The sequence below is a fragment of the Mandrillus leucophaeus genome, unplaced genomic scaffold, assembly GCF_000951045.1.
Source record: "Mandrillus leucophaeus isolate KB7577 unplaced genomic scaffold, Mleu.le_1.0 Scaffold785, whole genome shotgun sequence".
Classification (NCBI taxonomy): Eukaryota; Metazoa; Chordata; class Mammalia; order Primates; family Cercopithecidae; genus Mandrillus; species Mandrillus leucophaeus.
The window spans coordinates 228,631-252,639 of record NW_012108530.1 but is presented as its reverse complement, the minus strand read 5'-3'; the positions used below and the strand labels follow the sequence as shown (position 1 = coordinate 252,639).

At 39.4% G+C, this 24,009-nt stretch overlaps 1 protein-coding gene across 3 annotated transcripts in view; it reads right to left on the bottom strand.

The window, feature by feature from the left end:
* PCED1B (PC-esterase domain containing 1B) overlaps positions 1-24,009 on the bottom strand; it is a 177,720-nt gene that overhangs the window by 129,167 nt on the left and 24,544 nt on the right. For 2 of the 3 annotated variants that reach the window (XM_011967064.1, XM_011967067.1), the window contains exon 2: positions 14,915-14,997. The gene's annotated coding sequence lies outside the window, so the exon portion shown is untranslated. Of the gene's footprint in view, positions 1-14,914; positions 14,998-24,009 lie in introns of those variants that run through there. The other variant, XM_011967065.1, reaches the window with a different exon arrangement.

Here is a 24,009-nt window from a genome sequence, read left to right as displayed (position 1 = left end):
TGTCCTACCTCAGCCTCTCGAGTAGCTGGGATTACAGGTGCCCACCACCATGCCCGGCTAATTTTTGTATTTTTAGTAGTGACGGGGTTTCACCATGTTAGCCAGGCTGGTCTCGAACTCCTGACCTCAAGTGATCTGCCCACCTCGCCTCCCAAAGTGCTGCGATTACAGGTGTGAGCTCCACCACACCTGGCTCAGAGCATCTTTTGTCACTTATTTTGACAGAGCCAGGAAAGAAGCTTAAGTCCATGGTACTCTTAATCACTTCTCTACTACTCCCATCAGCAGGAGCTTCCTAAGGCAGAGTAGCCAACTTAAGTCAACATCTAGAAAATTCTCTTTGGACATTTAATTAGATTAAATTATTGTTCTACTAAAAAATGTATTAGAACATGTTAAAGATGCATTCTTACTTCTACGCATTGGAGAAAAATAGCAAAGGAGATTTCTTTAAAAGCCTCCAACATTTTAAATTAATTAAAATACTTAGTTTGCTTTGGGCTTCATTTTAGTTTCATTTTTTTAAGATCTGAAGTGGTTTGGTTCTGAATGAGTCAGTGTTTTTAGAGCAGACTCTCTTCTTCAGGGCAATGAGTACCCACTAACGATTCATAACTTTGTAGCAATAAAAGGAGCCATGCAAAAACAAGGGAGAAGCCCTTGCCTTCTGCCAAAGTCTCATTTATAAACCGTCCCTGACAATGTATCACCGGGATTGTTTCTTTCCTAGTGTTTAAAGAATAAGATTTTTTTCACTCATTTTTAATGCTTCATGGAGAAATAATTCACATAACATACAATTTATCCATTTAAAATGTACAGTTCAATGGTTTTTAGTATTTTCATAGATATGTGGAACCATCACCACAATTTTAGAACATTTTTCATCACCTCTGAAAGCAACCACATACCCTTTAGCTATGTCTCTTTTCCATACCCCCATTTTTCCACCCCTAGGCAGCCACAAATCTACCTTCTGTCTTCATAGATTTTCCTGTTATGAACATTTCACGTAAACTGAATCATATAATGTGTGATCTTTTATGACTGGCTTCTTCCACTTAGCATAATGTTTTCAAGCTTCAATCCATGTTGTAGCATGTATTGTACTTCATTATCATCATTATTATTATTATTATTTGAGATGGAATTTCACTCTGTCACCCAGACTGGAGTGCAGTGACATGATCTCTGCTCACTGCAACCTCTGCCTCCTGGGTTCAAGTGATTCTCCTGCCTCAGCCTCTCGAGTAGCTGGAATTACAGGCACTGGCCACCATGCCTAGCGAATTTTTGTATTTTTAGTAGAAACGGGGTTTCACCATGTTGGCCAAGCTGGTCCTGAACTCCTGACCCCAGGTGATCCGCCCACCTCGGCCTCCCAAAGTGCTGGGATTACAGGCATGAGCCACTGCGTCTGGCCTGTACTTCTTCTCTTTTATGGTCATAACATATTCCACTATATAGATATACCACAGTTTCTTAATCCATTCATCAGTTGATGGACATTTGAGTTGTTTCCACCTTTTTCTATTATAAATAATGCTGCTATAATCATTTGCATACAAAATTTTGTGTGGGCAAATGCTTTCACTTCTCTTGAGTATATACCTAGAAGTAGAATTGCTGGACCATATGGTTACTCCTTGTTTAACTGCTTGAAAAACAGACTATTTTCCAAAGTGGCTGCATCATTTTACATTTCCACTAGCAGCATAGGAGGATTCCAATTTCTCCACACCCATGTCAACATTTGTTATCTGAATTTTTGTTTTTAGCTATCTTAGTGGGTGTGAAGTGGTATCTCATTGTAGCTTTGATTTGCATTTCTCTGATGACTAATAACGTTGAGCATCTTTTCATGTACTTATTGACCATTTGTGTATCTTCCTTGGAGAAATGTCTATTAATATCATTTTTCTATTTTTTTAATTGGGCAATTAATCATTTTATTATTATTATTTTGGAGACAGAGTCTCACTCTGTCCCCCAGGCTGGAGTGCAGTGGTGTGATCTTGGCTCATGTAACCTCTGCCTCCTGGGTTCAAGCGATTCTCATGCTTCAGCCTCCCCTGAGTAGCTGGGATTACAGGCACCTGCCACCATGCTTGGCTAATTTTTGTATTTTTAGTAGAGATGGAGTTTTGTCATACTGACCAGGCTGGTCTCAAACTCCTGACCTCAGATGATCCACACGCCTCGGCCTCCCAAAGTGCTGGGATTATAGGTGTGAGCCACCGTGCCCGGCCTAATCTTTTTATTATTGAGTTGTAGGAGTTCATATATATTCTGGACACAAGTCTCTTGCCAGATTGCAAATATTGTCTCCCATTTTATGGGTTGTCTTTTCACTTTCCTAATAGTGTTTTTTGAAGTACAAAAGTTTTCTCTCTTTTTTTTTTTTTTTAAGAGATAGGGTTTCACTATGTTGTCCAGGCTGGTCTTGAACTTCTGGGCTCAAGCAATCCTCTCAATTTAGCCTCCCAAAGTGTTGGGATTATAGGTGTGAGCCACCATGCCCAGCCAAAAAGCTTTTAGTTTTGATGAGGTCCAATTTATCTATTTTTTCTTTTGTTGCTTGTTGTCATACCTAACAAATTATTACCAAATCTAAGGTCACAAGTATTTATGATTCTGTTTTCTTCTAGGATTTTTATAGTTTTAGCTCTTAAGTTTAGGCCTTTGATCTATTTAGTATTAATTTTTATATTTGGTGTGAGGTAAATATATTTATTTACTTTATTCTTTTGCATGTGGTTATCCAGTTGTCCTAGCACTATTTGTTGAAAAGACTATTCTTCCCTCATTGAATGTTTTTGCAACACTGTTGAAAATCAGCTGGCTATAGACATGTGGGTTTATTTCTAGACTCTCAACTCTATTCCACTGATCTATATGACTATCCTTATGCCAATACCAATACTGCTGTTTTGTAAAAATAAGGTTTTAAAAACACTCATGATTAACACTGTCCAGGATCTCACAACTTTGACATTTTCAATAAATGAATAATTAATAGATTGGCAAATAATTTGGCTCAAATGATCTAACTACCTATTAAAACCTTATGCTATACTAGTAATGAATTATTATGAAGTTGGGACAAAATGTGTATGACAAAAACTCATTTTCTTATCTGATGGTGATTTTTGAAAATTAAAATCTCAAAACAAAATATTCAATTTTGTGACTAGAAAACAACTCTATGTCAATCTATTTTTTTTAGCAGATCAAAAAACAGACCTTCACTCTTTCCATAGTAACAATGTCACCTTTCCCATACTGTGACCTAGAAAGCATTTGCTCCATTAAATTTATTTGTGAACTAGAAATAATTCAGGTGCTTTGACAGACTATGTACCTTTCCAAAAGGAACAAATAATTATTGGTGAGGACAGAGCTTATCAACATCTTTTTGTAGTCAAGGCTCATCACACTGAGGGTGTCTCTGCAAATATTTATATGAATTTTGTTTTTGCTTTCCAGTTACTTGACACCATGTAGATATGTTAATAGTAAAGGTCATTTTAAAATAGAAACATGTTGAGAAAGTAACCATCATATTTTGAAACAAAACATCAGTGTAATGTGCTAATAGAAATTATGAAACAATTGAATCAGGAATATTTTCTTGTTCTATATACCTTATTTATTTCAAGTTTTCATTATTCTAATTAGTATAGATTTCTATTGAGCTAATTTAAAGGAACATAGTTTCACTGATATGAAGCAAAGGCTAAAGTGCCCTTAGATGCCAAAAACCAATCCATACAATTTCTTTGGATCAGAGCCTGGCATAGCAGTTCACTTTGTTGTATACAATTCTTTTTCATTGTACATATTAAATGCTTTACACATAAAAGAATTATGGGAAGATGTAAGACATGTTAATTTTACAGGGTGCCTCCAATCTGCTGTAGACCATCATCATGTCATCACCTCGCTTAAAGAATAAATGTTTGTACATTAGGTGAACACAGAACTTAATCTCTAAGATAAGAAGACTACATTATCACCTTTTTAAAACAGCAAAGTAACAAATTATTTTCTAATCTGAAACATTTCTAGAATAAATAGGGGAAGAAGAAAAAGATGAGGGGAAGAAGAAGAGGGAGGAAGGCAAGGAGAATGGAGGGAGGCGAAGAGGTATCAAAGTGTTCATACTGCCTTCCTTTATTGAAGCAGTTTCCGGTTGTACCTCATGAGTGTGGCTACAGCTTTAACACAAAAAAAATGAGGGGTCCAGATAGTCCACAGACATTGGGGGAGGGGCAGGGGAGCAAGGAGGAAAGAAATTACACTAGCAGAAGTCAAAGCCCAGTGAAGATACCATGCAAAGGTGGTTTAATATCCTTTGGGCAGAGAATAAGGAGCAGCAGACACTTTCAACTGTTTGCCACCGTAACTCCCCCACCCTTAGTATCAGGATTGAAAATTAGGCCTAACTTAAAGAAGGCTGTCACTCTTGGTTTTGGCAAGATCCTAAAATCACCATACATTTATTCATTTATATAAGCATTTACTGATAACCTGTGTGCCAGGCTTTAATATATACCTTTTTATATACTTAAACAGGTAATACCCTGTTTTACTCAGACCATACTGAATAATTTGCTATATTTGTTATTTATTATTTTTGAAAAAGATACCAACTTTGGAGTAATTCAAACAAATTAAGACCTAATTATGGTTTTAATTTGCATATACTCTAACTTCCCAAATCTACTTCCCACCTGTATTTCCAGACTATGTTATTAAATCTTGTCTGACGGACAGCAGGAAAAATGAAAGTGTAATTTCCTAAAAATGTGCTGTGTCATGAAGCAAGATGATCACAATGGAAAGCCAGATGCTGCCATTAGCTAACTCTTCAAGGCTTACTCTGAGGCCTGTACCTTGTTGGCAGTCTCTGGTGTTGGGGACCTTCATTCCTGCTCCAGCTGGAGGGCTTGGTGCCAGCAACCTTAAGGCTTCTGGGCTAGGAACATCTGCTTTATCTTAAGAAAGCTCTACAGATCAAGCAGTAGCAGAAGTAGTGGGGAGGCAGCCACCTCTAAACCAGGGCAATGTAATTTTGAGCTAGAATTGAGGCATGTGCCTATGTGCTAAAAGCCAGACACCGGGCTGTTCCCAGGGTTAACATTCTCTGTCTCTGGTGCAGGGTGCTAAGGCGACAGACCAGAGTGTGGAGAAAGCTGCATGTCCAGCTTTGACAGGCCAGATTTTAATGAAGTGAAAAGCCTCTTTCCAGACTTCAAGTCATAAGTTGGACTTGAGGCAGAGGGCCTGAGTTTGAATCTAAACTCTATCACTTACTTTCTATATGGGCTCAGTTTCCTCATGTGTCAAATGGGAGAGATTAGCATCCAACTCGCAGGTTTGGTGTGAAGATAAAAGTGTAAAAGATAAGCCTCTGAGTGGCACATAGTGGATACTCATGAAGGTGTGCTGAATCTGAATTCTGATGGCTGCTCTCTCTGTACAAGTGTGCTCCTGTGTTATGACTTTGCACCTTTCCCCTATCCCAGTAAATCTGAAGTCAATTATCTAAGTCCTAGATTTCCAACTGGAATCACAAGAAGAAGAAAGAACTATGCAAACATACAAAGGGCTTCCCCACTGCGTGCCTCTAAATAAATTTTGTGATTTTTTTTTTTTTTAATGGAATCTTGCTCTGTCACTCAGGCTGGAGTGCAGGGGTGCAATCTCGGCTCACTACAAACTCCGCCTGCCACCATGCCCAGCTAATTTTTGTATTTTTAGTAGAGACGGGGTTTCGTCATGTTGGCCAGGCTGATTTCGAACTCCTGACCTCAGGTGATCCACCTGTCTTGGCCTCCCAAAGTGCTGGGATTATGGGCATGAGCCACCGTGCCAGGCCATGTGATTCTTAAAGTTACATCCTTTAAAAAAAAATTGCATTTTTGCTACACTTTGGACATATATGTTTCTCTGCATACAGGTCCCACAGATTTCTGATGCAAACTAAAAGGCAGTACAAATCTGGTAAAATCTGATTGTCTGAAGCCTCTCAATCTTTCTCCTCCTTTTGGGAGGTGAGGATAGAACAGGGGAATAGGATTTGAAGCAGGAGCGTCATCATTTATAATATCCTTTAGAACCAGAGACTGCCATACTGATGATAGTGTAGTCGTATGTGCGAGGGCTGGCATGCCCAGGAAGCTGTTACTGCTCTCTGCAGGCTGAGGCTCTCTACTGTAAAAATGGAACTTTAGTCTCTTAGCTGAAGGGAGGAAGCACTTGAATAATCTCAGTACTCCCTGGAGCCCAGGGAAGAATTGGAGAGTCTTCCAAAGGGCATAAGAGGAAGCCAGGTATCACGTCTATTACAAACACTGGCAAATAATGTCACCTTACAGAGTTTTTAAGAGACCACAACATTGGAAGGCATTATGGTAAAGTAATGTACCTTGGAAGAAGCTTTTTATGACAAACACTCAAATTTCTAATTACTGAGGTCCAACATATAGATTGTGATTAAAATCACAAATAAAGCTTCGGCTAAAATCACCGTTTTGTTAAATAGAAACAGCCAGGGAAATAGTGAGTGGAAGTGGTTGCTTCATTTCCTGCACTAACATCATGGAATATGGAGAGATATATTTTCCTCCAGGATAGAAACTTAATGAAGTATAGAGAAATTTGCTGAGACTCTTATTAAAACGGATCTTACTTAAAATTCTAAAGCACAGCTTTTAATCTTTAAACAATCAAGACTCTGTATTTGGAAGGCATTAGGAAATAAAGCCACTTTTCAGTGGACTGAGAGGAACACCCTGAAGCAAGTTTGGCAGAAGTTTCCCTTGGATAATAGAGAGGGAGTGTATCAAGTAATTCCAGGTTTTATGCTGTGCTTGGTGCAGTATTGGCCATAGAACAAGTGTTAAATAAAATAATAGCAACATATGACATGGAAAGCCTGATTGATTCTCCCATTCTTACTGCTAAACCCACATACCAGATGGTAATATACACCCATAATCAAGCACAGAGCTCGCGTGGGCTGGGGGTTGGCAGCTCTGAGTCAGGTGGGCTGCCTTGTCTCTGGACATCTTGTGGTGGGGCTGCACAAGCCCCACCAACAGCTTACTAGGGGCAGTGCCGGTGCCTTTGAGCGCTCAGAGAACCCATGAATGGATAATCCATGAATGATACTGAATTCCTTCAAAGATGTACAAAATGACATCGGCTCCCTTTACCATGAGAAGAAGTGACTTTCTAATAAGATCTGTAAATAAACCGAGGCACCTCAGCTAGAACAAGCACAGTTAGTTGCTGATGAGACACTTGGAAGTATTTATTGGCTCTTTAAAAAAAACTTACCTCAAAGACATTATGCTGAGTGAAATAAGCCAACCAAAAGAACAAATACAGAATGATTCCACTTAAAAGGGGTATCTAGAGGAGACAAATTCACAGACAGAAAGTAGAAACGTGGTTGCCAGGGGTTGAGGGCAGGTTGCCAAGAATGGGGAGTTATTTTTTAATGTGTTTGGAGTTTAGGTTTTGCAAGATGGAAAGAGTCTTGTGGGTGGATGGTGGTGACAGTGGCACAGCAAAGTGATGTACTTAAGGCCCCTAACTGTACTTATAAGAATGGTTAAGATGGTAAATTTTATGTTATGTGTATTCTACCACAATTTCAAAATATATAGACAATATAGACATAAAAATCTAGTAAGTACTTATTTCTTCTGATGATCAGTAAAAACCATGGTGATCTTTCTCCCATCATAAAATAATAGCAGATGCATTTTGAAGCATTTAAAGGCAGTCTTCCAACACTCTAATATAGGTGTTGGTTCCCCTAGAAAGTGAGCTCATCTAGGGCAGAGTGATGTCGTCCTGATCTTTATGTCCTTGCGACTTTGCAAAGGTCCTTGAAGCATGAGAGTCATAGCATCCCTGGGCTTCTATTATTAAGGCAACCCAAATGTTAAATAGACTCTTCAGTTGCACCAAAAATCAAGTTTTCAGAAATCAGACCACTTACAAAGCAATTGAATTCAGTGGGAGGAGAAATGTATTTCTCTTTGAGATTTGAAGTTATATACATCAAACTTCAAAGAACACCAGAGCATTCTTTCATGCTGCATATGGTTTTTGAACTGAAGAGCTCAAACCTCTGGTGCTATGACCTCAAGTTTCCCTGCAACTGTGACCTGGGACATCAAACTTCATGTTGGACCAAGCCTTGTGTGTGTTTGTCATTGACTCAGCAGAGAAGAACCTGATCAATAACCACCTGAAAGAAGATACTAGTTACATCTAAAAATGAAGCTCATGTTTGCATGATCAAAGCAGCTTCTCAGGGAACCTCACTCCTTTCATTGATTATATTTCTGAATAGGGACACAGATGGCTCCCAAAACATTTCTCACTTGAAATTCTAGATGAGGTTGCTTCTCTTGCATTTATGGATTCCACCATGCAATTAAAGTTTTACAGAGTATCTTTGTGTATTAAGGGTTTTTGTCTCCCCAGTAATGTCTCCTAAGTCACTTTTGCAGTAAAAATGTCATATTTTGTTAGTAAATTTGGACTAGATCCTATGTTGAATACATTGTCTTTGTCAACCACAAACTGTTAGCAAACACTTCCTGGGTGAAATATGTTTGCAATTCATAATTAATTGATTGGCCGAATAGCAACGGATTGCGTAAAAAATTATTTATTGAAGTGGGTCTTATTATAACTGTATTGCACTTTCCTCTTTGTTGACAAAAGCTCACATTATGGCCTCCAAACACAGCATTTTTGTTTTTAACCTCAAAGTGGGGACAGAAGAAGTGGTTGCTGGCTGTCCTCTGGGTTAGTGATTTATAGGATTAATTGTCCATTCATTTTACACCCTCAGTTCATCCAGTTTTCAGCTCAACAAAAGCACATCTTGTTTCATTTAGAGACATGTTCACTATAGGAGGAGAGGAAAAAGCAAGAAGATTCATGAATGATTCTGGCCATTAACAAACATCTTGCAAGCCAACCATTCAGGCCAATTCTAAACTCCGTTGCTGTGTGTGGGAACATGAAGTAGAGTCTCCATTTTACTAACTTAAAAATCACTAAAGAGTTTGATATATTGCCCAAATTTCAACATGTTTTAGAATCGTAGAGGTGTTTACTACAAGGGATATCAGAGATCATCACGTTCAGTGATTCCCGTTCTTGGTGTCATATGAAAATCACCTGAGGCACTTTTTAGCACTTTTAAAATGTGCCAATGCATAGATCCTACTCCCAGAGATTCTTATTTAACTGACCTTAGGATGCATTATTTAAAAGTTTTTTTATTTAATTTCTTAAATAGCCTTTAAAGAAGTTTTTCAGGTAATTCTGTTGCATTCCCTTCTCTCCTTGCACAGGTCTGGCACATAATTAGTTTTCAATGAATATGTATTAAATGCATGACTGAATAGAGATAAATATGAGGCAACACATTATTTCCACATATGGAATTTTATAGAGATGGAATAAAATAAAGAGCCAGAAACAACCATGACAGTTTTTGAAGTTTGAAAATTTCTGAAATTCCAGAAACTTCCCATTTTCTTCCTAAAATGTCAAATCTCCTCATCATCACTCTAAGTCTCTTTTTCCCAGAATCCTCAACTAAAACCACCAGGCAGGGTGTAAGATAAGAGACAAGGAGGGATGGCTTTGCCTGTGAAGACTTTTAAAGACAATAATAAACCAACCAAAACTAACAACAACAAAAAAAGTTTTTCAAGTACTTGTACTATGTAGCCAGGGTTGAGAATCACTGATAGAGCTCAACCTGCTGCCTGCCTCATTTACAGAGAGAGGAAGGAAAGTGATTTGCTGAAAGCTGCAAGGAGACTGGCAGCAGTATGCAAGCAGGGACTTCTACATCCTAAATCTAGTACTTGAATCTTCTTGAAAATTTCTTCTACAGTATTCTGCCTCCAATTCTGTTCTATGGAAAGTGCAAAAACACAAGTAGAGTACTATCAAGTAGGTGATTTTTCATTCAACCTAGAATAATTCCAAATTGGGATTAAAGGTCAACTAGAAAGTTTATTTTAGTTTTCATTTCAAGACCTGAATCATGATTAATCCAAAAGATGAAAAAATTCTATCTATGGTGAGGACTCTGCCAAAGGAAGACAAACAAAAGTCGGTGTGTGCCCTGAAGTATTATATACTTGTAAAATTATTATTATTATTTTTTGTAGAGACAGGGTCTCACTATATTGCCCAGACTGCTCTCAAGCAATCTTCTTGCCTCAGTTTCCCAAGGTGCTAGGAGTACAGATGTAAGCTGCCATGCCTAGCCATTAAAATTAAACAGATTAATCAGAGGCATGAAGTTTAAAGAAGACAAGAAAACAAAATGAAATAATAGGAGTGGTTGTAATGAATGCTGGCCTTGGACTGATTCTAAAGATGATGCCCTTCTGTTGTAAAACTCAAGTAATGAAAGCTTAGGAGAAAATGCAAAGGGCCAATAAAAATGTGAAAAGATGGTAGGTCTCACCAGTGGTCAGAAAAATAAAAATTAAATTGCAATTTAATCAAAAAGATTAAGAAAAAGTAAAAAGATTATCACACAAGCCTGGCGAAGATGTGGGGAAAAACACAATCTGATGTACATTTGGGAACTGTGTTGCTTCCAGAAAGAATCTGAACAACAGGAATGTGTAGGGTGCAAAAGATTCTGGGAGAGGAAGTCATTGGGAAACATCTGTCATCAACTGTCATTGCCATTTAGATAGCTGAGCCAGTATATTTAGGTCCTTGTGTAGTGAGCATGGACATTTTCTAAATCAGCACCTGAGAAGCTCAGCAGCACTCGGGCTACTTTCCCTGTGTTTTGCCTCCTGCTCACATCCAGAGTCCGCTCCAGCAGCAGATCTCAGGGTTATCCAACTGGAAAAAGCAATGCTTACTCAGCCGGGTCTATCTAGAAATCCTCATCATCTTGCAAGTCAACAAGCCCTACCCTCCTGGATAGCAGACTTCCCACCAGGTTGGTTGCTGCCTACTGTTTACTGAGGGCATAGTACTAGGTATAGCATTTCACTTGCTCATATTGTCATTTTGTCCTCCAACAATCCTACAAAATAATAATTGTTTACATCTTTATTTTATATACGAGAAAACTGAGGTCCAGAAAGTTTAAATGTCTCTCCTAAGGACACCCAGCATGTAATTAGCAATAAAGATCCTCATTTTTCTGGTTTAGGAGTCTTACCCAGATGTAAATGAGTAGTTTGGGGAATTAAGGCGTATTTACTTTTCTACCACTTTCCTCCTTAGGGGGACATTGTATCTGAACAGATTCTTGTGGAACTGGCTAGTGAGTGGGAGGCTAGCCCAGGTCTAGTGACACCTGCACCTGAGCCTGAGTCCCCAGCTGGCATCCTCTTATCCCTGAGGCACTGCATCCTTCCCTGCCAGGGTCACTGCCAGCCCCTTCTGCATGTTGGTGCCTGTGCCACCTCCACTGCCATTGCTGCCACCTGCTGGAGTCTGGCCTCTCTGTCCAAGTTGGTGTCGGGGGCCATACCAAGGCCCTTCTAGTGTTCTAACTTTGATGCATTATACCCTCTGCTTCTTCTGGGAAAATGGTCACAATTTCAACATGTTCACCCCACTTTACTCTCTTAAATTTGGGCCCTTAGGGCTGCCATCTATCAGTTCCCTCCCTGTGTCCCATGGAGAAGAAGAGAGAAGCTTTCCTCCTCCTATGGCAGAGTTTATGCTGTCCCTTCTCTCATAGACTTGCCAGGAGAGGCAATACAATAGTTCATGGATACAGGAGAGACTTTGACCCCACCAAGATTCCCAGTCTCTTGATACGGATGTGGCACAGTGCACCTAGGCTTATGGTGCTTGGCCCAGGCATTCACCAATCAAACTTTAGGAGAATCTTTCATGAACATGAATCAACAGTGAAAAATATCAAGGTTGATACTGGCCCACCCCTAACTTTGAACAAAGAATCAGGGCACTTGGTATCATGAAGAATTGCTTCAAGGAGATTAACCAAGAAAATCAGAACTTCAGGACTTCCCACGCCTGAGCCCAGGCCAGGTAACTGGGATGGGGGTAGGGGACCATCCGCAGGAGCCCTCTGACATTATTGGGGCATCCCCTGTCCAGAATGGGCTCCTAGGAGGCAGAAAGGAACAGGTCTTGGGGAGAAGGTGCCACAAAGGGAAGGCTGCGGGCCCCGGAAGCAGAGGAAGCAAAGCCCTAATGTGTGTTTGCACGAAGTGGAGGAAAGCAAGTTCACCTGCATGAGAGGCAGAGACTGAGAAATTAAAAAAAAAAAAAAGGTTGGAGGTAAAAGAAAAGGAACATGCTCTAACAGGAGAGATTTATTTTTTTCTTTTAAACATTTTACAGAAAAGATAGAGAAGTGGGGAGGAGGGAGAACAGAGAAGTGAGACCGATGGGTCCCTTGTGGGAAGGGGCCCCCTCCGAGGAGATGGGCACCCAGGGACCCTGTGAGGTGGCTCGATGCCTCCACTCTGGGGCCTGGGATGACGGTCATCATGGGCAAGGCAGGTTGAGAGGCACGTTTGCTGATGCTTTTCCATGACTTCACCTTATCCTGAGCACCAGGTCAGAGGGCTGTTCCGAGGGAGCCGGGGAACGCCTAGAAGTCTGTACTTTCCCTTAGGCACCCACTTTTCTTCCTATTAAGCAACTTGCACCCCTAGGCTAAGGTGTCTTCAACACAAAGATTACCTCAAGGTTAATTATTTAATTCTACAAACAAGAAAATTACCGTAGTAAAGGGAAATGTGAATAATCTATCTGAGAAAACAGCTCTTGACTTTAAAAAGAGAAAATGGAAAACACCAAGTCTTACTTCAGCTATAAAAATGGCCCTTTTTTGATACAATTTTGTATTTTGAAAAAGAAATAAATAAAATGGTCTTTGTGGACTCCTGTGGCCAAGCAGAAAGGGCACTGGACCAGGAGCAAAGCATTTACCTTCTGGCAATGGACCTGTCACACACCTGCTGGGTGACCGTGTGTGAGCTGTTTACTCTCTGGTCTTGTGAACTTCTCTGTAAAATGATGAAAGGATATTGAAGTTCCCCTCTGGATTTAACTTTCTATTTGTGTTATAAGTTTTTTAATTAAAAATTGTACAATGCTAATGGCATCATTATTAGAATATCTAGAAAGTGTTTCCCAACATTGACAAGAAAATGAAGTGGCTGTAAGATTGCGTTTGTCATAATACATGTTAATTCACTTGCATTCTTTTGAAAGCCACTGTCACTTTCCATCACTCCTTTGATCATGCACTGTATTCACTCTTTCTCCTGGTAACTTTTTCCTTCCACAAATAGCATTAAAGCTGCTTCTTACTAGAATCTTTTTAAAAGGAGCAAAATATTTTCTCCACAAAAATCCAACTAGGATGGACTATTTTGGGTAAAGCAATGAAAAAACAAATTTTAAGATTCAGTTTTGAGCAACAGTTTCCACCCCCTCTGCACATAATCATATAGTCACCCTCGTGCATTTTACTTTCCTTTGCATAGGTCTCCATGACCTCAGGCCTTAGTCCGCTAAGTAATTTTCCTCCCATCAAGCCCATTTCTACCAATGCTGCATGCACAGCATTACACACTTTTTCTTTTCTAAAACACTGCTTCCACCCTTCACCATCTGTATTTATGCAGAATAAAGTCCAATACCTTGATGAACCCTCAGACCTTTCTTTCCGCACTGGTCTGTGTCTCTCTGAGCAGCTTGAGCAACCTGCACTCCCTTACACAGCTTGTTTCAGCCTCTCAGAAGATTCCCTGTTCTAGGCACATTCCAGACCCTCCTCACTTACTTGAAATATCTCCCCTACCCTGCTCCCCGTTCACTCTGTCAATCAAACCCTAGTCATCTTTCCAAACTCAGGGGAGACCCCCACTCCCCTCTGTACAGGAGCTTTCCCTGAACTCTGCATCTTGAAGGGTGCTATCTCTGCTTTGTAAGGTCCACAGCCTGAAGCGGCAAAAGAAATGATCAAATTAGACTCAGCGATATTTCCCAATGGGGCTTGGATTTCCTTAGCAGCGTGAGTCCATTTTTAGTCGGCATGAGCATAAGGTCTGCCTAAAACATGGTCAGATGAGACAGGAGTCAGAGTACAAAAGGAGTCCCTGCCCAGTCTCCGCGGTACAGGGCTGGGGAAGCCTAGGGCAAGCCGGCTTCCTGGGAGTTGGAGAACTTGAGGAAGGGGCAGAGGCTGTGGGGCCTGGGATTGAAGGCAGGAATTCAGATTGCACCAGTGGAGGCTGCTGTGGGTGGCTTCACCTTCACTCACCAAGTGTGGTCATCTGGGTCCCAACTCTTGTGGCTTTCTACCTTCTACCACCTTCACCCTTCAAAAAATCTTTTTAGAGTAATTAGAAGAAGTTTGGTGAAAGCTGAATTCCCTAAGGCCCTAAAGGTATGGCTACTTGGGTTTTTTCCCTCCAGGGTACAACATAATTTACTCTTAATCCTTGTTCTAATAGGCAAAAGGGAGCTTTTTGACACTCTGCAAGTGGTTGTTTGGCTGAGGCCTGATACCCACAGCATTCAGGTGACTTGCCTGGGTGATAATGAAAATGATAATATAATTAACACATTACAGAGCTCTTACCATCTGGTAGACACTGTTGTAAGTACTGTCACTCATTCATGTTTTTAAAGCTCATAAACCTTCAATATAATGTTTACCATTATCATTCCAGTTATATAATTGAGAAAACTTTGTGTCAAAAGATTAGCTGCTTTGCCCCAAGTCACACAGCTACTAAGTGTTAGAGTACAGCCCAATAACTAAGGTTTTCACTTTCTTTTGTTTCAACTTAGAGGAAGAGCCTTCGCCAAACCTTTTCTACCATGAAGCCAGGGGAGAGAAACTCACATATTTATAGGAGGCAGAGTCTTCAACACTCCCCTGACTTTTCCTCTTATGGCATCCTCTGGGATCTTAGGGCCTCTCATTACCTGAAATGCGAAAATGGCATGTTTAATTATTCATTTTCCATCACTCTTAATGAGGGGATTAACTGTCTAGTGAAACAAAAGGAAATAGTCTGACCTTCAGGCTGCATGGAAGTGATAATCACTAAAACCTCCACTCAGTTTAAGCAGACAAGTGAAAGGATTTTACTGATCTGGATGCAAAGGGGCCATCGGGGTCACTAACTGAAGTCACATATTGGAGCAATGACAATGAGAAAATAAACATGTGCTAAAAATAATATTTCCTTAATTATGTGCACAGGTGCTCTACAGGAGTTTTCAAAGCTCCTTTAACTTGCCTGATGTCTTAGGGCTTTGAGCTTGGGTGGAGAAAGGGTAACAGGGCTGTGGCTTGCCGGGAAGACAGAGGAGGAGAGTCTGTGGGCATGGGGCAGGAGTCAATTCTGTCTCAGGTATGGAAGAGCATGAGGAAAGTAGAGGCTAATATAGAGATCTATTAATCACAACCTCAAGAACAACTGGTTCATTTTTCATTACTTGGTTGATTGGTTTGACCAAACGCTGCTGTGGGAATGATTCATGAACTATTCTGCTGTACGGCATGTAAACACAGCCTTCTGATCTAGACCTTTGCTATTAAAATGGTCATAAATAGCTGTGAATTACTACTGTTGTGCAACTCGTGACTTCATCGTGGCTTCTGGCAGAGCAGATGGGAGCCACATTCCAGGCCCTGCTGCAGTGCCCGTCTTTCCCGTAATATTTAATGAGCACAGGGTGGTTGGTGCTGCACAGATGACAAAATGGCATCCTCCTTGCCCTGTTCTCTTCCAAGATAAGACATTTTTAAAAGGCCATAAAGCCTTGAAAGTCTCCCCATACAGATACTGCGTGACCTATAAATATGCGTCTGCTCAAAATATGGCAAAATGCGTCACTATTAATAACTCCAAAGAGTCATGGGGATTCAGACAGTCTAATTCCTCTGCCAAAAGTTCAGAATGTTTGCTTAGTGCTTTGATTTTTTTCTTAAAACTCTGTTCTTGGTTTGCATCAGTACATTTTCTATTTAGATACTCCACCGAGTATGTGTCAAACTTTATCTGTGCCCTTACTAGGACATAAGAGAGCATACAAGACAGGAGTGGAAGGCCTTTAACGTTATTGGGGTTTTAAAAACTGTGCTTGCTTCACAAATATTTTCCATTTCTCTCTACCATAGCAACCATTACCTTCACCATATACGCAAAAACGGCTAAAGGGAAAGTGAGGAAACTCTTCTAAGTTACTTATACCGATAATTATATTGTATTATTACCTATTTCTTGAACAATAACTGTTTCCAGGCATGGTGCTCCTGTATGTCATTGCTAAGCCTCAATGTTAAGTTAATAATCAATCCTATGCACTAGGTGTTACTACCATTTCACACACCAAGACTCAGCAGTTAAGTGACTGGCCCATTGGACACACAAGTGACTCTCAGGACTGTAACCCAAACCCAAGGAAGGCTCTTTAGCTTGTGCCATATGAAACCACCAGTAGTCAATCATCCTGACCCAAAATGGCAGTTTTATGGTTCAACCTAATACCAAAATATGTTGCCCTGGAAGGAAATCTAGACTCTCCTCCTGATGTCACAAAGACTCTTTGTAGACTGCCACCATGTTGCAGGGAAAACTGTAGATACAGTACTGGGGGTAGAGGGATAGCAGAATGGGAATGTAGTTTATTATCTTTGCAGCAATTATTGTTATTATTACAAGTAAAGACATGATGTGAAACTGCAAAAAAGTGGCAAAGCCTGTCAATATATCTACATTTTTGGATACATGCTCTCTGAAATATATTTACATTTTTAATATACTTCCTTTTTTGGATACATTCTATCTGAAAGTTTCCACATGTAATCATGCTCACCAGACTTTTCTAAGCATTGAAATGACTTCTAGTATTTAAAAGCTAATGATGTTAAAATATAATTTTGGTAGGCCATGTGTTTTAATGAACAGGTAGTTGATGAGTCTATAACATGGATGTATTAAAAGGATAATTTGGTAAGAGCAATTTAGTTTCTTGGGAACTACTTGGGAGTCAATAAATAGAAGCTATTGTTTAGGACAAATGATTTTTTGAGTTCTCTCTTAGAAATAATACATAATAAATTCAAATCTTCCTCTTTTTTTGTTTTTTTTGAGATGGAGTTTCGCTCTTGTTGCCCAGGCTGGAATGCAATGGTGCCATCTCGGCTCACTGCAACCTCCGCCTCCTGGGTCTAAACGATTCTCCTGCCTCAGCCTCCCGAGTAGCTGGGATTACAGGCATGCACTGCCACGCCCAGCTAATTTTGTATTTTTAGGAGAAACGAGGTTTCTCCATGTTGATCAGGCTGGCCTCGAGCTCCCAGCCTCAACTGATCTGCCTGTCTCGGCCTCCCAAAGTGCTGGGATTACAGGCGTGAGCCACCATGCCCAGACCAAATCTTCCTTTTAATTCAGTTTTTTCCATGTGATCCATATTATAGTTTTCCCTATATAATCTCCACATCGTCAGAATGGGAAAGGGGGCTCATGATAATAATTGTATGTAATATAGAATGGTTACTGAACAGTGGGTTGTTAAGTACATAAAAATTGGGGAGACTTTGTGCTACAAGTTTTGGGGCAAAAGATAAACAATAGGAAAAGGCTCAGTCATTGAGTCTTAGAATGAGATTTCAGGCACTGAAGGAATCTCATTTTACTGAAAAAGAAACTAATGAACAAGAAAGCGCAATAAGTGACAGCTTCACTCACTGGTGGTATCACAGTGACTAGCATTTAGTTCTCTTGACTCTTGGACCAGTGCTCCTACCCACTGCCCAGCCCCACCCCAAACCATAGGTTGGTTCCAAGTAAACATGTCTTCTCCTTGAAACCATCTGGTATAGATAATAATAATAAAAGATGTGCCTAACAAATAATTATATTACAATACCAAGTATCCTAGGTGATATATTTAAGATGGAATGGAATAAAATAGATTCTTCATATTTGAAACAAGATGATCAAATAACTTTTTTTTTCTTTTTTTGAGATGGATCTCACTCTGTCACCCAGGCTAGAGTGCAGTGGCGCGATCTCGGCTCACTGCAACCTCCACCTCCCGGGTTCAGGCGATTCTCCTGCCTCAACTTCCTGAATAGCTGGGATTATAAGGCATGTGCCACCAAGCCCGGCTAATTTTTTTTATTTTTAGTAGACACGGGATTTCACCATGCTGGCCAGGCTGGTCTCAAAATCCTGACTTCAGATGATCTGCCCACCTCGGCCTCCCAAAGTACTGGGATGACAAGCGTGAGCCACCTTGCCTGGCCAATCAAATAACTTTTAAAGTCAACTTTTAAAGGCCAAGTGAAGAAGACATAGACTTATTACCACAATCCAGTCTGATTGGTCTTTCTTAGGGCCAGAAACTATGAAAATATTTCTTTTCTATACTACTTTTTCTAGACTTTATGTTTACTTCCTGTATGGAAGACATTAGATCTGAGATACTTAAGAGTACACTTGATTTCAGTTTCTGACTCAATATTTTGAATGGAAATCTGAACCAACACAAAGTTAATGATAGCTTTACTATATTACCTGTGAACCAAGCAAAATAAGTGAAAGGGAGAAGAAGTGCTTTAAATGCAAGAATTCCTAATATCTTTTTTAGTATAATGATAAGCACATATAAGAAAAAAGAAGACAAGAATATTCATTGATGGATGGATGGATGATTCAGTTGGTTTCTACATTAGCAATGACTCATGCTGTAAAATTGGAATGTTTAGAAAATAAATCCTACAATTGTACCAGAAGAGACAAGAACATAATATGATAGAGATCCAAGCATGTCAAAAACATCATTTTATTTTCTTTCTGTATATGTCTTTTGAGTGTTCTGAATACTACCCTTGCCTTTAATGATACAGGAAAAGGAAATAAAACGTTAATCACAGTCTGCCAGGAACTGTGGTCCTTTCTGAATCAAAATAAATTCTTCTAAAACAGTATTTATGAATAGTCCTAGATTCAAGAATTTCTATTATCCTCATTGGCCTTAAATAGAATCTGTGAGAATGGCCCTTTTTTCAAGTAAGTGAACATTGTTCAGTGTAGCCACTTGGAGCCACTGAGTTTATACACCTGTACCTGCATTGATACAAATGTGCTCTCTTCCTTCTGTGTCTTCATCGGAAAGTCAGCTTAATGACTGGCATGGAATGGATTGGAGCCTGAGAAATTGTGGGCTGATGCTGGAGGTGCCCAGATGGAATGGGAAGCAGGGCTAAACTAGAAAGTCCTTTTCAATTGCTGATACTGGCTTCTTTAATCAACACTTTATGAATATGACGGAGCCATCTCTAAGTCTTTTTTTCCTGGACTAAGGAAAAGCTAATAGTAATTTCCTGTCTTCCTCATGCTCTTCAGTTTTAGGAGATCTCATAGAAGTGCAAGGACACACGGAAGTGCAGAGGGAGTGGCAAAAAGGAAAAGGAAGGTTTTTGAGGAGGTGTTATCTGAATATTAGGCCCACAAGTTTTCAAAATATTCATTCTGAGAGAGGGAGAAGGAATAGCCATTAAAATTATATGTAGAACGTGTATCCATTCAAATGAATGCTGTCACTGCTAGTGTGAGAGCAGCGAGTATAACATCACAGTGGAGACAATCCCCGCTTTCAAGGCATTTACAATGGACAGAAGAACTTACATAGCATCTGGTGTATGGAGTGTGAGAGCAAGGAAAAGCTTTATGTGTGACGGTAAGTAGCCCTCAAAAAGGGGATAGTAAGTGATCTGCTACTGAGGTAATAGCAGATGTTCCCGTGCTCCTCCTGAAATAGATTACGACTGATGCCCAAAATGGTATCGTGAATTGTTATCCCTTGCTGTCTTATGTGGCCTTCTCACTGCTGTGCTCTTCTAAAGTGTTACTGGAAAAGTCAGCAAACTCAGTATTTGACAGTGTGAAAGTTTTTCAGATCCCATTCTTTCTTGATGGGAGAGAGAAGGGCCAAACTGAAGCACCTTGTTCCCAGGGGAGAAGGGGACGGGGAAGTTCATTGGTCAGAGATGATTGGTTGCTGGCAATCGAATCTCACTCAAATTAACTCAAATTAAAAACAGGAGTTAACTGGAAAGATTAAGCCAGCAATTTTGCAGACATCCACCAGCAGGAAACAAAGTCCAGCTAGAGTTCCTAGTGACCAAAGCTGGGAAAGAGAGAGTCAGAAACTTAAGTCAATTGGTCTCTAGTCTCTGACTCTTTCTTTCTCTCCTTTGTTTTTTGACTCTTTCTCTTTTGACTCTCTTTGCTTTTAAAAAATATTATGGCCGGTGCGGTGGCTCACGCCTGTAATCCCAGCACTTTGGGAGGCCAGGAGATCGAGACCATCCTGGCTAACATGGTGAAACCCTGTCTCTACTAAAAATACAAAAAAATTAGTCAGGCATGGTGACAGGCCCCTGTAGTCCCAGCAACTGGGGAGGCTGAGGGAGGAGAATGATGTGAACCCAGGGACGTGGAGCTTGCAGTGAGCTGAGATTGCACCACTGCACTCCAGCCTGGGCGACAGAGTGAGACTCCGTCTCAAAAATAAAAAAATAAATAAATAAAAATTAAAAAATAAAATAAATAAATAAATAAAATTATTAATTTCCTGTGAGTGCTGCATACTCTTTGCTTTTTAAAAGCTGGTCTGATTTCCTTTGTCCACAGACTTTGGCTTCGTCTGTTTATTTAAAATCTTGCTCTTAAGTAGCTTTGGTTGTCCTTGACATTGGCTTGCATTGGCACCAACCTCAGCCCTGGCTGGATGGGAGCTCTCAGCTGCAGTCTACAGTCACTGACTGTAGTTTCTGTAGCTTGGCTCAGAATCATAAGAGAGAGTCTGATTGCTGTGGTCCACGAGTCTACCCCTGGTCTCATCGGGGTGGGCAAGGCAGACATGGGGTGGGGACAGGGCCACTTAGGCCTGTCCTTTCCAGCAGTGACTGTGAATAGCAGGAATTCTCTGAGATGGGAGCTGGGGAGGCAGCATAAACTCCCCAAAGCATGTCAACTACTACCCAAAAGCAAATGCCTCCTATTCACAGACTGGTATGGGGCAAGACTTACTTGGAAATGGCAATACCTTATTTGCTATGGCATAAAACCAAGGATAGTCTTTGGAGCATGGATAACAATTTGGAGCATGGGTGACAATTTGGTTTCTGGTTTTTCTTCTACAAATTGCACAGAAAATAAACTGCTGCTCTAATGGTGGCACAGCCATCACAGGGAATCTTTGGGTGAACTGAGGAGACAATGCTAGGGATTAAGGTACTTTTCATTCATTCATCCGATTAACTGTAGCAAGCATCTACTCTGTGCTTTGTGCTAGAAGAGCAGAAGAGTCGTATATCCTCCAAAAGTTTACTGTGCCAATTGCTCTTTGCAGTTTGTGTTTGTTGGCTCTTCACTGAACCACAATTTAGATTTCACTACTGAGAAGTTCCCAAAATACTCTTGGAATCCATTGTACATAAAAATTTCTAAAAGCAGAGTATTAACAAATTTAGATACACAAACAATGACAATTTCTGGCTCTGAAAACTAAGTTCAGTCCAGTGCCTGCAAACCAAAACTAAGCAGAAGGACTAAAATAAACAAAATATTATCAGCCCTGCCTTCCCTTCTTCCCTTAGGCGTGGCTTTAATGTGGGCTTCCAGTCATGAGGAAACTCCCTGTGTTTGCTCTAGGCAGATGTTTATATGTGTTTTGATTCTTTAAAATCTAGGGATAAGGAGCTGTAAGAAAAAGGAAGAGGGTGCTCATTTAAGAAGTTATAATTAAATGTGTGTTTTGAGGGATGTATTTTCTACAGGTACATTTATCTTTATAGACATAAGAGTTATTTTAGGTATTTCTAGTTGATACAGATAGCGAATCAAATTAGGCCTCAGGAGACTTCAGTTCAAGTCCTGACTCTGCCAATATAAATGTAAATGTGGGTAAATCCCTTGCTGCCCATGATCCTCTCCTTCTTTGCTTTTTTTGCCTAATTTACCAAGTTATTAAGGGAATCAACTGAGGGGCTAAATGTCAGGGCTTTTTGAAAGTTGCAAAATGTCATTTAGTAAGTGTTTGAATTCGACTGGGTATATTCAGTACTTAATTGAAAAAATCAATATTGCTGCCTGATCTTCTACTAAAGAAATCATATACAGTCTTACATATCTATTTTTGGTAATTATTTAATCAAATTCCATCTCAAATATATTTTGAACCAGCATAGTTAACTTACATAGTGGCACTATTCCAAGATTGTTTTCTAATATATATAATAGAAGCTAATTAAAGCACTCACATCTCCATTTGTTAAAAATACAAACACATCTCCAAAGCAGGTAATTATTAAACAAAGCAAGTAGTATCTGTAATATCCTTTTAATGAAAAGTCTACTTTTAAATATTGGCTTCTCTTAAAGCAATAGATAGATTTTGCAAGTGAATCCAATCCACAGACTTGCTAAGCTAAGCCCAGATTATGTTTATGAAAGGTATTGTGTTAGGTGTTGCAGAGTGACAAGATACAAGAAAACTGCCTCTGCCCTCAATGAGCTTAAGAGGACAGGATACAGGGGAAGCTAAATATAGTTGAATTAATTTATGTGAACAACTGTACACATTACATTATTATTATTATATCTATATATCTATATATAATATATACAATATATAACATGTATTATATATAAAGAAGATAAGTAATCCTTTAGTCCTAAGATAAAGCTACATCAGTTTTAAAGATGAACAATTATTGAAATCAAAGTTTATCTAATTAGCTCAAATAACATTTATATTATCAGAGCATGTTTATCTAATGTGTAACATAAGATACAGATAATCTCTAAATAGCAATGACACTAAGATATTCCTAAAAATCTAAAAGTATGACTAACTATGGGATATGATGCTGTACAGAAATGGGTTTTTCATGGGGCTGGAACACTGAAGCACAGGCGTAGTGCTCAGGAATGCTTAGACACCGACTCTCCTCGCTCTTCTCCCCAAGATGAGGATGTGGTCTTCTGATATAAAACTTGGTTCAGAAACAAGGAGAACTCGATTATTGTAAGCATTTTCTTAAACTGAATCATTAAATATAGAGAGTGTTTATATAAATGCTTCTCTGGCTAGGAATGTAAACACTAAATATAAAGTATCTGAGACAGAGTGAAAAAACCAAGCTTCTCAGATCTGTCTGACCCACAAATGGGCCAAAAATTGGAGTTACCAGAACAAGAATTTATAATACTTATGATTAACACGAAAAATAAATAGTGAAATGATGAATAAAAAGGAAAATTTCACTAGAAAGTTGGAAACTGTGAAAAAATTGCATATATATTTTAGAACTCTAAACATTGAAAAAATATTTGAAATTCGGAATTCAAATGGATAAGTTTACAGCAGATGACACACAGCATAATTAGTGAATAATGGGCTGGATCAGTGAGCTGGAACCTAGATAAATAGAAAGTATCTACTTTTGAAGCACGAAGAGAAAAAAGAACGGAAACAATGGCAAGAACAAGATACATATAAAACTTTTCACATATATATGATTGGAGTTCCAAAAAGGAGAGAGAGAATAGAGGAGAAGCAATATTCAAAGAGATAATGCATAAGATTATCTATGTATTGATGTAAGAACAAGGAGCAAGATAAACAAAGAAAACTGTAGCTAACCACATCATAGTCAAACTGCTGAAACCCAAAGATGAAGAGAAAAATCAAAAAACAGCCAGAAGAAAAAAAAAAATTAGCTTCAAAGAAGCAACAATAAGATTCACAGTTGATTTATCAACATATAGATGTAAGAAGAAAATACTATCAACTTTAAGTGCTTAAAGAAAATAATTGCCAACCTAGAATTATATCTTGCAATCATATCCTTCAAATATGAAAGTAGAATAAAGATGTTTTCAGGAAAACTAAAGGATGTTCTTCAGGCAGAAG